Source organism: Macaca nemestrina, chromosome 4, assembly GCF_043159975.1.
Source record: "Macaca nemestrina isolate mMacNem1 chromosome 4, mMacNem.hap1, whole genome shotgun sequence".
NCBI lineage: Eukaryota > Metazoa > Chordata > Mammalia > Primates > Cercopithecidae > Macaca > Macaca nemestrina.
In genome coordinates, this window is record NC_092128.1 from 123,161,970 (window position 1) to 123,177,875 (window position 15,906).

The 15,906-nt window shown below is 37.8% G+C and overlaps 1 pseudogene; it reads left to right on the forward strand.

Moving 5' to 3' along the window:
* Positions 1-1,604: 1,604 nt before the first annotated feature.
* On the forward strand, positions 1,605-2,873 carry LOC105492390 (phosphoglycerate mutase 1-like; annotated as a pseudogene).
* The last annotated feature ends 13,033 nt before the right edge of the window (positions 2,874-15,906 follow it).

Below are 15,906 nucleotides of genomic sequence, written 5' to 3' on the forward strand. Positions count from 1 at the left end.
AGGCCCTACTAACCTCCTTGCCAGGCTTTGGGTTGGGATCTCAAAGTGCTACAACCTAGGAGTGAAACTGCCTTTGCAAAAATTATGATAGTGAGGGAAATCTGACAGAAAAATTATGACAGTGAAATAAATCTGACATAACTGACTCTGTCTTGCTTCTAACCTCCAAGCTGCCTTTGTTCATTCCTGGGCATAAGCCAAGCTAACTATGGGAGGAATTTAGTTTATAATTTAACTTTAAAACAAAGATGATAACAGCTCCTTCCTGAAACTAACTCCTCCTTGCTCAGGTACCAAAACCACCTGTGTAAAACTAAAATTAGCAACAAGGTTAGAATTATAGTTCAGGAGTCCTGCAGCCAGAGGTTACAAGATTTGTAACCTTACCACTTGCTCCTGTAGATAACATCACTGTTGTAAAACCTAAGGTTGGTAATAGAAGTATTTTCTAGACCCTGCATTTTGATGGACTAGCTGGTGGTCCACCCGAACCAGTAACCAATACTAAGAAATGGGCTCATCTGGTCTTGTGACCCACCACCCAGGAACTGACTCAGCACAAGAAGACAGCTTTGACCCCCTATAATTTTATCCCTGACCCAACCAATCAGCATTCTCCATTCCCTAGCCTAATGCCTGCCAAACTATCCTTGATAAACCCTAGCCTCTGAGTTTTTGAATAGATTTATTTGAGTAATAATTACACCCGCCCTTTGACTTGGATAGCCCTGTGATTATTAAACTCTTTCTCTGCTGTAATAAGGCTGTCTCAGTGAGTTGACTTTATCTGTACAGTAGGCAAGAAGAGCCCATTGGGTAATAACAGGAAGAGCCCATTGGGTAATAACAGGAGCGATAGTAATTCATAAACAGACTGGTCATAGCAGGGATGGAAAACCAGCTTTGGATCATCTCAATATATGATTAGATCAAGGCCATATGGGATTACTACTCCCCTGGCTTCCTTCCAGAAGCAAATATAAGTCAATTTCAGAAGAAGATAATATTAATTTAAGGTTAACATTATTTTTATACTTATTCAAATACAATGTCTGGAACTGAAAGAGAAATAATCAATATATGAGGAGACAAAATAATGTGATACAAGATAATATGAAAAATAATGTTATTTTGCAAAGAAAAATAATAGACAATAGAAATAGGCAGGGAATGCAGATAATAGAGTTATCAGAGATAGGCTTTACTATAGCTATGAAAAATATATGCAAGGAAATAAAAGACAAGACTTTCCGCAGAGAACTGGGAACTATAAAAGAAGTTATTTAAATTCTAGAACAGAAAAGATAATACAAATTTAGAATTCAGTGGATGAAGCTGGACAAAGATTAGATATAGACAAAGACATAAAATATCCAGAATAAAAAATGGAGAGGTAAAGATGAAAATACAGAAAATCAAATGGAAAACACAGAGAACACAGTGAAGTCTGAGGTCCCCGAAAAAGAGGTAAGAGAAAGCATGGAGCAGAAACAATATTTCTAGAGATAGTAAGTGGGAATTTTTTAAAAAGAGAAACTAATTTCAAATGAGTAAGTGTAAGATTGGCAACGGGGCAGTCGGTGCCGCATCCCCAGCCCGCAGCCATGGCCGTCTACAAACTGGTGCTGATCCGGCGGGGCTAGAGCGCATGGAACCTGGAGAACCGCTTTGGCTGCTGGTAGGACGCGGACCTGAGCCCGGCGGGCCACGAGGAGGCGAAGCGCGGCAGGCAGGCGCTGCGAGATGCTGGCTATGCGTTTGACATCTGCTTCATCTCGGTACAGAAGAGAGCGATCTGGACCCTCTGGACAGTGCTGGATGCCATTGATCAGATGTGGCTGCCAGTGGTGAGGACTTGGGACCTCAGTGAGCGGCACTATGGGGATCTAACCGGTCTCAATAAAGCAGAAATTGCTGCAAAGCATGGTGAGGCCCAGGTGAAGATCTGGAAGCGCTCCTATGATGTCCCACCACCTCCAATGGAGCCTGACCACCCTTTCTACAGCAACATCAGTAATGATCGCAGGTATGCAGACCTCACAGAAGATCAGCTACCCTCCTGTGAGAGTCTGAAGGACACTATTGCCAGAGCTCTGCCCTTCTGGAATGAAGAAATAGTTCCCCAGATCAAGGAGGGTAAACGTGTGCTGATTGCAGCCCATGGCAACAGCCTCCAGGGCATTGTCAAGCATCTGGAGGGTCTCTCTGAAGAGGCTATCATGGAGCTGAACCTGCTGACTGGTATTCCCATTATCTATGAATTGGACAAGAACTTGAAGCATATCAAGCCCATGCAGTTTCTGGGGGATGAAGAGATGGTGCGCAAAGCTATGGAAGCTGTGGCCGCCCAGGGCAAGGCGAAGAAGTGAAGGCCAGCTGGGGAGGATACTGTCCCCAGGAGCACCCTCCCTGCCCGTCTTGTCCCTCTGCCCCTCCCACCTGCACATGTCACACTGACCACATCTGTAGACATTTTGAGTTGTAGCTGCAGATGGGGACCAGTGGCTCCCATTTTCATTTTAGCCATTTTGTCTTCTGCACCCACTCCCTTCATACAATCTAGTCAGAATAGCACTTCTAGAGCATAGGTTCTCAGCCCAAGCTGTGGAAAAGCCCCCCTTATCCAACAGAGTTTAAAGGTAGTAACTTGGGTTTTTGCGAGTTCTTTGTTTACTAAGGACTTGTGGGGAGGAACCATGCTAAGCCATGACCAATGAGGAGAAGCACCAGAGCCTGTCTGTCCCCAGGAGCCAGTCCTCTGCTCTTCTGCAGTCAGGCCACTGCCTGGGGGCTCTAGTCATTCCAGTGGAGGATGAATGTAACCTGCGTGGTGATGTGACAACTGTTTCCTCCCTGACCCTAGGGGACCTGGTTCTAGAAGTTTGGGATCAATCCTGAATTTAGTTATGTGTTACATTTACTTTTATTAAAAAAGCATAGTACATATAAATAATACAAAACAATAACGCTTCTGGGGTTTCTTGTGGTGGTTGAAATAGTCCCACATGTGGTCATCAGAAAATAAGCCATTCCTCATACCAGTGTGGGATCAGTTCCTCGACCTCTGAGGGGCAGGAGTGCTTCCTGCTGTGTGTGTGAGAATCCCTTCCTGCTTTGTTTCATGGCAGTGAAATGCCCTTTGGTCCTGTCCAAGTGTGTCTTTCACTGATTTCTGAATCATGTTCTAGTTGCTTGGCTCTGCCACATGGGTCCAGTGTTCACCTGAGCACCTGAGCATAACTGTACTAAATCCTTTTTCCAGATCAGTATAATAAAGGAGTGATGTGCAATAAAAAATAGATAAATAAATAAATAAAAAAGATTGGCAACCGTCCGCTTAACAAAAACAATGAAAGCCACAAAATGAGGAAATAATATATTTGAACTGCTGGGAGGAAGAAAGACTTAAAAGAAAAACAAATACTCTCAACCCCAAATTCTATAACCAAAGAAGGTGATCATTATGATGATGAATACAGATTTAATGTACTCTCTATCAAAATCTCGACTTGCATTTTTTGCAGAAATTGACAAACTATATTAGTCAAATTTCTCCAGAAAAACAGAACTAGGCATATACATGAATTATAGAGGCTGAGATGTCCTGAATCGACAGCTGGAAAGCTAAAGACCCAGGACAGTTGATGGCATCATTCTAGCTTAAGTATGAAGTCCTGAGAACCAGGAATGCCGGTTTTATAAGTTCCAGTTGGGGTACAAGTCTGAAGGCAGGAGAAAACCACTGCCTCAGCTTGAAGACAGTCATGCAGAGAGAATTTCAAATATAATTTATTAATTATAATCCTCGAGACAGAACTATTAAAATGTTTCGGTGAATTATGTTTGTCATGTGAAAGCTGGGATACTACTCTGCATTGTTGAAACAGAGACAAACATTTTCTTTTTAGTTCTGCAAAGTTAAATTTACCCTGTGTAATGACAGCATAAAAATTGGCTGAGGTTTATTTATTTATTTATTTTTTAACTGGGATAGAATGGTGTACTTTAGGCTCATAAGAACACCTGAGTTTAAAAAAAAAAAAAAAAGTGAAAAACGTTTTCGTAGAGGGAATCACACCACACTTTTTCGGTTGTTACTTTTTATCTGACATGTATGATAACATACAAGAAGATGCTGTAAAGCTGGAGATAGGGAAGATAGTGAATAAAAGGTGTTGCATTGGCAACGGGCAGAGAGGTGCCACACAAGCAGGTGGGAAGAAGCAACAGAGAGGAGTGGCCAGGAGCTTCGACTCTGAAGCCAATCACCTAACTCCTCTGTGCTTCAATTTTCTTATCTGGAAAACAGAGTCAATAATCATCGCAGCATTGTTATATGAATTGCGTGAGTTGCTGTTTGTATAGCGCTCAGAACACTGGCACACAGTAACTACTTAAAGCTTTGTATGACAAGAAAACACTGAGCTGACAAAGTCCACCATCACATTTCAGACTCTGCCAGCACGGAGTAGATCACCGTGGCCTTTTAAGAGCAAGTGGCTTCTAGAGAACAATCTCCGATATAGTCACTTCCCATTGCCCACTAAAATCCACAATTACTAAGAGACAAAAATTAACAAGATATGTAAAAATGAAGGGAAATATTACTGCCAGAGACTCAGAGGAGTTTGCCCCAAGTACAAAGCCAAGGAACAGAATGGGACCCACTTAGTCTTTGCTGAAGAAAACAGAATCCTCACTTCTTGGATTGTCTAAGGCATCCTGGGTCAAATGGAGCTAGAGAACCAGGCAGCCGCTCCCTACTGAGGAAGCAGTGTTCTTTCAAACAGTTCACTCATTACTCTAACCCCTGTGAATCCATTCTGAAATCAAAATCTCAGAAAATACCTGGGAGAAAGATAGAAAGGAGTATCAAAACATATCATTACCTGGAACGCATTATCTTCATAAGTAAAATAGCAAATAGTCAGGCAAAGGAATATTAAGAGTTACATTTTTTTTTCTGAACCGTGTCATTCCAAAATAGGAAAGTAATCAGCAGTTTATGTGGTAGACCAGAAAATGTAAATGATCTGTAGTCTCTACGCTGGGGCTGGCCCGGAACTGGGTGTACGAAGATGCTCCAGGTGTGACTCTTACCTTCAGATTTAGTCAAGCCTCATCTACAAACCTTGTGTATTAGTAAATATGAGTATAGATACACACACACACACACACACACACACATACACAAGCTTTCCAAACAAATGTACCATTAAATATACAGTAAACTTCCTCCGAGGACACATCATCCTCTAAAAGTGGTACATCTTACGACTGAGACGGCTGCCCTAAATTGTTTGGCACACACAAAGTAAGGCAAAAATAACATGGCACCTATTCATTTTTTTTTTACTGGTTTAATAAGTTAGTTTTAATATGTACAAGGGACTCTGACAGAACATGAAATTTGGCAGTGAACAAACTGGACAAGGTCCATGCTTTTGAGGAGCTTACAGTTGGTGATGTAAACAACATATTACATCGCAAACCTGTTTGACTGTTATACATCGCTTTTATTTATTTCTTTAACAAATAGTTTTGAGCATCTGGCCCTGTGCTTCTTGCTCTTGGACTGTTTGATTCTGGGTTTCATATCAAACTTAAAATCTAGTGAATGACACAGGGTAAAAATCAGACACAAAAGTATACTAAGATTGAGATTATTCTTAGCAAGAAAATAGACATAATTCCATGGAAGTATATATAAGTGTAATTTAACCTGAGATATGATGGAGAGACAAGTTAGGCATTTAGGCAGAAATAACAGCACATAAAAAAAAATTGTGGTAACAATGAGTTTGAGACATTTGAAGGGATATAAAGGCCAGAAATCAAGTAATCACATAAGGACGGAAAGACCAACCCTATTGTAATTTCTATGCAGTGAGAATCCAGGAATGGGAGATCCTAAAGCAGCATCCAGTTTTTAGGTGGATCCTTCCTTAAGTCAATTTCCCAGACCCATTTCCAGCCAGGTGTGATGATATGACCCTGCCCTGGTCTATTAGGGGAAGGTGAAGGGCCATTTTCTATAACATTTCCGTAAACAAGAGATGCCTCACTCACAACCTTGGTCCCTTCTTTCTCATTTTCTTCCTGCTGCTTGCGGCATGAACATGGATTCACACTGGGCAATGAAGACAAAGTTCTAGGGATGTCAACCTCCAAGCAGCCTGGACTCCACTGGGGTTCATGGAGCAAAGGCATTTCATGGGTCCTGACGGCATAGTTCCATGCTTCCACGCAAGCAAGGATTGAGGCCTGGTGTTGTTTAGCCACTATTATCTGAGGTTCCAGGCACTCTTCACCTCACCCAATCTTAATTAACGTAGAATTTGGTAATGAAAGTGTGGCAGCGTAAGTCATAGTGGAAAATAATAGCTTTTTGTTTTTCCTTGTAGCTCTGCAGGATGTTGGGAAAATGGCGGAAACCCCAATCTAAATGTTACTGTGTTGTAGATTCTTCAATATCCTACCCATCCCAGATGTGAGCCTTTACCATTCCTGCCCGGAACGATATACTGACTCCTATGGAATCAAGATAACTGGTGCTTCTCATTCTCTCTTTTGTAAGTAGGAGTCCAGTTATACTTTTTGTTAATGCTCCGTAATTACATATTGCCTGTGCAGGGAAGCAGACTTATATTTTGATATCTAGTTTTCTTGTTTACAAAGAGCCCCAGTTGGGCATAGTGAACAATCCTGGACCTGGATCTGAATGGGATTTGCAGTGGAACTTCAGGACTGCCTTTCACAGAGGAGTGTTGACTGTGGTTTACACATGGGAAGATATGGAATTAGGAGAGCCATTTATTATAGTCAGAGGCCTATGCTCCCACACACACCAGACAAAACTCTCCCAAACATTCAATAGAATCCTCACACTCCAAGAAATATGTAGCTTAGAAAATACGTTCAATAAAATGAAATATGAGTAGTCAGTGGTTTTTAAATAACCAAATAAACACATACTAAGAGGACTACTTTTGAAAATATTGATAGACCTATAAATTTTACCACAAAAAAAATTATGGATTTTTGCCCAAACCATTTTGTAAAACAAGCACAAAAGTACCATTTTATGAAACAAGCAGAAAAGAACAAGATGGAAAACCTATCTAAAATGATGTTTGTGGAGCAGCTTAATATATAATCTAAATAGAGTAAATACAGATGTAACTGCATTGATACCAAACGGAAGATAATGGAGAATCAGGAAAATTTTGGAAGTTGAAGGAAGGGGGAATGTAAAGACCTTTTTCAGCAAAAGAGCACAGGAAAAAGACATTTTGGGGAAAATGTTCTCAGACAGAAAGCATTAGTAGTTGACCTTCACAGTGGAGAAGATTCTCATTTCCTCAGTTTCCATGGTTTACGCAGTTTGCATGATAATCAACAACTTCCATGTTCTAGCTGGAGATCACTGGATATGATTAGATTTGAAGTATAGTCAGGATTGGCATCCAAGGCTGATAAAGACGTCCACAGCAAGGAGCTGTAAAAATAGATGTCAACTTCAACTAAGCATCTGTGTTCAGTTGAGGATCAAATTGAAAAAGTGAAGCCTGAGAGGAAAAGTATAGGAACAGTGACCATTAGTGAGCTAAGTGGAAAGGGGGTGACTTCTGGAAAGAAAGTTGAAAATTAATAACTTGTGTAAGGATCAGAGTATGGTGGCCAGATGTGAGACCGGATGAGGAGCATGAAGGATCTTGAGAGCTGGAGTGTTAGCAAGATGGGATGCATCCAACATCCATCAGCAGACATCTGTGAAGCTAGTAGAAAGGTCTCTATACTATAAAATCTGACCTTTGAGTGTATCCTAAAATAAAACTTGAAAACCTTCACACATTGCTAAGTCTGCTGTGAAGTATAGCCACAACCAACGTAATGTGAAAGAAGATAGGGATACAGAACATAATATATATCTAGGATGATGCAATGATGAAAGCATCTGAAAGTGTCATCCACATTCCAGCAGAAGATTTGTTGCTAACACTATTGCTAATAACATCACGTTGCTTCTAAAGTTACAGGCCTACATCCCTATCGTGAAATTTTCTGTTTTATTAAATGCGTTTAGTGTGACGTCTATACTAGTTTATTAATCCTCTTTTTTCTTTAAGACAGTGTAAATTAAAATACGGTTTTTAAAAAAACTTAAAAAGAGAGATAACCAACCAGTCTTCGCATTTGTTGACTAAGTGCTTTGATGGGGTGAATAGACAATCTACTCGACAAAATGCAGTCCATATATGCCATTTTTAAATCTATATTTATTCTCAGTGCTAATCACTTCCCTCCACACATGCAAGTCTATGCATGTTCCCAATGAGATCTTTCCTGACACATTTCTTTGCCTGTGGAAAATAACCTCGCTCCCTTTCACTTCTCAGATTCCGTGCACTCTCTAGGATGCTGCTAAAATACTACTTCATTAAACTTTCCTAAGTACTACTACATCTCACTGTAACGGGGCCTTTTCTTTCCTTCAAGTTTTATTTTTGTTACTTTGCTTTGTGAGTTAGACCTAGAAAATCTAGGTTAGAATCATGCGCAAAGTAGGATGTCTGTTTTTGAAAAAGCATTGATTTGAACCGTTAAGAATGTGCTTGATCAAGCTGAACTTAATAATGGAGGAACAGATCTAGTCGCATTCCCTATAATTTGGTAAAGGGAATTTCATTGATTTAGAAACCCTGCTGATGCTCTGCTTAGGTATGGGAAATTACAACTAATTGACATTGAGAAGTTAATATTGAAAATATAAGATTTTCCAAATTACAAAAGAGATATTAAAAATAATTATGCCTAATTAACATATCAGATTTTCCATTAGTATATCTCATGACTTCAGAGTCAAATTACTAATGTTCACAGGCAATACACGTTAGAAAAACCTCAAAAGGGGCCGGGCGCGGTGGCTCAAGCCTGTAATCCCAGCACTTTGGGAGGCCGAGACGGGTGGATCATGAAGTCAGGAGATCGAGACCATCCTGGCTAACACGGTGAAACCCCGTCTCTACTAAAAAAATACAAAAAAAACTAGCCGGGCGAGGTGGCGGGCGCCTGTAGTCCCAGCCACTCGGGAGGTTGAGGCAGGAGAATGGCGTAAACCTGGGAGACGGAGCTTGCAGTGAGCTGAGATCCGGCCACTGCACTCCAGCCTGGGCGACAGAGCGAGATTCCGTATCAAAAACAACAACAACAACAACAACAACAACAACAACAACAACAAAAAACAAAAAAAACACCTCAAAAGGAATTTTCTGAATATTTAAGAAACAAAGGTAATTCACATCATGTATAAAATTATCCCTATCTATTGAACAGCGTTCTCAGTCCATGCTCACTTTTTTCTTTTCTGTCATTAAGCTTTCTAAGAAAAATAAAAAAATATATATATGGGAAAAATTAAAGTATGAGAGTTCATAAATCTTGCTGTTTATTCATTCGGCTTTAGATCAGTTTGTTCGCCAGCATCTTCTCTTCTTTTTCCCCACTCCCTGACTGTTTTTCTCAATGCTGATGAATCCTGTGCCCACTGTTGGCTTTTTTGCAATGAAAGTCATCTGGAAAATGCCGTTTATTTTAAATGAAACTCTTAGCCAGTCTTTCCATAAGCAGTTGATCACAGGAGATAAGCGGCTCATAGGTTAAATGAGAAATCATAGAATTGTTCTATTTACGGCACCCACATTCTCTCTCTTGCAGCTGCCACCTAGGATTTAACAGTTAATAATTACTTGTGGAGGAGAAGTTCATTTCTTATAACGGCAGAAGCCTAGTCTTATGATTAATAACAAGCTTCCTTGTTATTATGACATTGGCCATTTAAGATACTTAGGTATTAGGTGGATTTACGTTTCTGGAAAGTTAAAGAAATTCTACTTTACTTTCTTTTGCTCTTAGAAATGACATGAATGGGTGAGGAAAAGTGCTTCCTTCTTATTTAAATTTCAAATAAGAATTTCATGAAGAAGGATTAAATAGCTTTACTTATAAAATAGCTGTCTATTTTTAAATAAAAACATAAATCAGATATAGAGTTTAATATAATAAACAAATCTAAAAAGTCAAATTACACTATCTGCTTTCTAACAAAATTCTCCTTTCCTGTCCTTTCCTGTCAACTTCCCTTGTGTTTACATTCATATTTTCACTTAACTCTTATAGAGCCACTTTTTCAGTTTTAGATGGATTTTATTGTCTTCCCAATACAAAAGTTAAAGTTCTAAGTCTTATATACATGTACCTGCAAAATCAATGCGCTCGCGCGTGCACACATGCACACACACACACACACACTTCATTCCCTCTACCTCCAAGGAGTTATAGCCTATGTTGTTGTTGATAAGTCATTGGCTATGATATTAAGACTGAATATTTTTCACAGCTTTGGCAAATAACATACTAGAATTACATTTCTTTTTACATATTTTAACTTAGATAACTATCTATGTTTTCCTTTACTTTAATTATTATTTTTTAGACCACCTGGGGAAAAAAATGCATTTACATATTTTCAAATAATTCAATAATTAATTTGTGGAATTTTTTTCTGGAACCAACCATTCTTTTCTACCAGTCTTTACTGGGGACTCTCTAGATCGACTGTCCTGGTGTTCTCCTTAATCTTCCCTTCACCATTGTCCTGGGCAGGCCGTCATCCTCTCCTGTGTTCCATGTCTCCTTTCTGGATGTGATTTATTTCTCTTCTTGCTTACTCCTGTGGGTGGCTGGGATAGGGAGAGGAAGGATAGGCATTCTTCAGTAGCTCACAAGATGTTAATTTTTAGATTTCTATATAGGTTTGCAAATGTTTTCTTTCCATATAAAGTTTATATGGTAATTGATTTCTTTATGGGTAGTAATTTCCCCTCATGATTTTAAGGACTTCATTCACTCCATTGTCTTCTGGCTTCCAATATTTCTATTGAAAAGCCTGATATCAATCAAATCAGCAATACTCTCTATAGGATTTTCGGAGTTTGTCCCTTTTCTAGAAGATTTTGGATTTTTCTTTATTCCTTGTGTTCTGAAATTCCGTACTGCTATGCTGTAACACAAGTGATGTTTTGTTTCATTTTGTTTTTCTTCTTTTTTTTTCATGAAAAGAATAAAAAGATATTTAAGTCATGGCATCCTATTCTCAGGCCAATACTTCAAGTGCATTTGCTCTGTAAACCCTCACCACTCATCCTTCAACCTCTCAGGGGCTCAGCCCTCTGGGATGCCTTAGCATCCTCCTAAAATAACATTCAACAGAATACAGCTTGCATGTCACGGTGGAGGTACAGTTCCCTTCCAAATTCCTTCATGTTTCTTGTCTCTCTGTATCTCATCTCCTCACCTGATAAAACACAGTTCACAGTGACACAGTTCATCTTGTTGTGCTGTGATTCACAACCCTCCAATGGCTACTCCATGTAGCCCAGCCATCCTGTTTCATTTTTCCCAGAGAAGACATTTTCTTTTCCTCTCTTCTCAAATGCTTTGGTAGGATCCTTCTCATGTTATTTATACTGAACTTCATGGAGTCTGCCCATCTTTACACACACATTTTCAGTTCTGATTTATTTTCCTCTATGATTTCTTAGACAACTCCCCTCTTACTGTTTTCATTTCCCTTCTCCCAGCCTCCCATTATTGGGATATTCAGTCTCCTGAGTTGATTCTTTCTCATATCTCCACTCTTCGTCTTCTCATTGTCTTCTTTATTTTCTAATTTTAGGAGACTTCCTTAGCTTTATCTTTTTCTATCCAATTTTAAATTACTCTGCTGTAATTTTAATTTTCAATCTCTCCTTTGGAGTGTTATGAATTGAGATAGATAGATAGATAGATAGACAGATAAATATAGAAGCTTCTTGTGTCATAGATGAAGTATCTTATCTAATCAATACATTTAGTATTTTGTTCTTTGTTTTCTTTTTTAAGTTTCATCTCATTTTCTGTTTCCTCTGGAATGCTTTTCGTTCTCATTGTTTGTTTTTGTCCCTCCCTGACTTTATGTTAGAAATGTTACCTAATGTCTTGTAATTACTGCACATTCTTGGATATTAATTAAAGAATTGGTAAGAAACATGCATACATAAAATGTGTGCATGTTTGGACTGGTCAAAGGTTGGTTTTTACCATGGTGTAGTTAGGCAAAGACAATGTTGTTTTGTTGAGGGAAATACAAATTATTAGTGTATTTTGAGTATTTTCTTTTGTGACAATTAATTACCCCTGAGTGGAAACTTCTGCTCTATTTCCTGGCAGCTGTAGTCTGGCTTCCACTATCCCCAGAAGCAATCAGGAGGGTTAAAGTCGTCATCATTATATATGCAGATGTTCACCTTTTTCCCTAATTTGTTCTTGTGCTGGTGTGTCAAAGTCCAGAAGTTTTAAAATTTAAATTCCCAAGAAAATCACATGGTAATATGATAAGACTTTTTAATGATACCGCATAGCTTGTAAAGATTGACTGCTATTGGAAAACAGGTCAATTTTTCATTCCATGAGCTTTCTTATAACATAGCTTATATGAAAGCAGGATAGGGGCTTTAACTTTCTGTAGAAATAACTGCACATGGGGATAGCAACATGCAATCCATTGTTCAGGAGCAAAACATTCTATTATTCTTCCATTTATCATATTTTGTTTTAAAGTTGTCTATTGTGAAAGGAGTAGGTAAAACAAAGAGAAACTGTCATGAAAGTGGCAGAGTTAAGGGAAAACATAAAAAATGGCTTGGGAGAAAATGTGTCACCTATTTTTCAAACTTCAGGAAGACAGCTTTCAAAAAGTTTTAGAAAACAAAGGCAATGTTATGATTTACAGTTGTGATGCATGTCAAAATACTAGGCTTTCAAAAGTGAAGTGTGCAATGTCCAGCTTAAAAGATGCCTGTGAGTTATAAAATAAGTGCCAGAAAGCAGCAATTATTTTAAAAAGCCTAGCAAGAAGATTAAAATAAATACAGGTAATCAAGAATGGGCAGAAATTATTTGCATTCTTAAAAATACAATATACAAGAATAAATTGTAAAGTTAAAACTGAGGATTGCAACCAGGGCTAAAGGCATGAGAATATAGCTTCCTAGTTAAGTTCAGTGCAAGGCACAAAATGAATGAAGTCAGAGAAAACATGGTCAATAGGAAGAAGACGTCATCCAAAAGGAAGTCAAAATCTTAAGTGAGATAAATTACATTCCCAGTAAGATGAGTAAATTCTCATTGATACAAACTGAGGATTGTTGAGCCATAGGAATTTTGCAAAGGAAAGAGAAGAAAGTATTGATTTTAAAATTTTGAAATGAATGTCTTCAATCATATGATTTTATAAAAATTTACCTATTAAATCTAGTATTGAAGATAATTGCTTTGATTTCAATTTTTGACTAAGTAAATAATGTTACTATGAATTTCATTGACATGACTCTTACTATGCTAACATGTTGGGTACAAAACTAGGAGTGAAATTTCTGGCTAATAGGTACGTTTATATTTAACTTTATAATGTAAACTAATTTCCCAATTAATTGTCCCACTAGCAGTGCATGAGGTTGTTCCACAGTATCCCTAGCACTCAATATCACTAATAAACAGGAAATACACACTAAAATAAAAATACAGTGAGATACCATACAAAGTCTTCAGATGCCATCCAAAGGCTTTGTATGGTATCTCGCTGTATTTTTATTTTAGTGTGTATTCCCTGTTCATTAATGATATTGAGTGTCTTTTTGTAGGTTTATTGACTTTCAGAATATTCTCTGCTGTTCATCATCTGTTGGAGTCTCTTGCCAATTTTCTTAGACTGTCTAACATTTTCTTGTAGAATATTAGTAGCTAATTTTACATTCTGGTTATGAGTCTTTGGCTGGTTGTATAAGCTGCAAATATTTTCTCACCAGATCTGATAAACAAATTTAGTAAAGTCTGAGGTAACAAAGTCAATATACACAAATCAATAGCACTGCTATACACCAACAATGGCCAAGCTGACAAACAAATGAAGAACTCAATCTTTTTTACAACAGTTGCAAAAACATTAAAATACCAAAGAATATACTTAATGAACGAGGTTAAAGATCTCTACAAGAAAAACTAAAAAACGCTGCTGAAAAAAATCATAGATGACACAAACAAATGGAAACACATTCCATGCTCATGGATAGGAAGAATCAATATTGTGAAAATGATCGTACTACCCAAAATAATCTACAGATGCAATGCAATTCCCATGAAAATACTATCATTATTTTTCATAGAACCAGAAAAAATAATCCTAAAAGTCATATGGAAGCAAAAGGAGCTCACATAGTCAAAGAAATTGTAAGCAAAAAGAACATATTTACAGGCATCACATAACCCAACTACAAATTATACAAGACTATATTGATCAAAACAGTGTAGTACTGGTATAAAACTGAGCATTTAGACCAATGGAACTAAATAGGGAACCCAGAAACGAAACCAAATATTTACAGCCAACTGATCTTTGACAAAGCATGCAAAAACATAAATTAGGCAAAGGACATCATATTCAATAAACGGTGCTGGGAAAACTGGCAAGCCACATGTAGAAGAATAAAATTGGATCCCCATCCCTCACCTTATATAACAGTCAACTTAAGACGGATCAAAACCGTAAATCTAATACCTGACACCATAAAAATTCTAGAAGATAACATTGGGAGAACTCTTCTGGATATTGGCCTAGTCAAAGAATTCATAACTAAGACCCCAAAAGCAAATGCAACAGAAACACAAATAAATAAATGGGACCTAATTAAACTAGAAAAGCTTCTGCACAGCAAAAGTAATAATCAGCTGAGTAAACAATCCACAAAATGAGAGAGAATATTTGCAAACTACCTATCTGGCAAAGAACTAGTATCCAAAATCTACAAACAAACTGAAGCGAGGCATCACAAAAAATAATTCCTTCAAAAAGTGGACAAAGGACATGAATAGACATTTCTACAAAGATGATATGCATATGGCTAACAAATATTTGAAAAAATGCTCAACATTGCTAGTCATCAGGTAAATGCAAATTAAAAGCATAGTGAGATACCACCTTACTCCTGCAAGAATGGCCATAATTTAAAAGTCAAAAAATAATAATTGTTTTTTGGCTTTTAAATTATGTTGTAATTGAAAATGTACATGTACATTTGTACATGATGTAGTGAAAAGGGAACATTTTTATACTGCTTGTGGGAATGTAAAGTAGTACAGCTTCTATTCAAGACAGTATGGTGGTTCCTTAAAGAAGTAAAAGTAGATCTACCATTTGATCTAGCAATCCTACTACTAGGTACCTACCTAAGGGAAAAGAAGTCTTTGTAAGAAAAAGACACATGCACATGCATCTTTACAGCAGCACAACTCACAGTTGCAAAAATATGTGCCCATCCACCAATGAGTGGATAAAGAAAATGTGGTATATATACACCATGGAATACTACTCAGCAATAAAATGGAACAAAATAATGTCTTTTGGATGGAGCTGGAGGCCATTATTCTAAGTGAAGTAACTCAGGAATGGAAAATGAAATACTGTATGTTCTCATTTATAAGTGGAAGCTACGATATGAGGATGCAAAGGCATACAGAGTGATATAATGGACTTTGGGGACTCAGGGTCAGGGGACAGTGGGAGTGGGGTGAGGAAAAAAGACTATATATTCGGTAGAGTGTACACTGCTCAAGTGACAGGTGCACTAAAATCTCAGAATTCTCTACTATAGAATTCATCCATATAACCAAAACCACTTGTATGCCCAAAACAATTGCAATTTTTAAAAATTAATTAAACAAGAAATGAACAAAATTTTTAATTGTAAAAGACTCCAATTTATTTGTCATTTATATTTTGTGGTGATGTATTTTCTTTTTTTTTTTTTT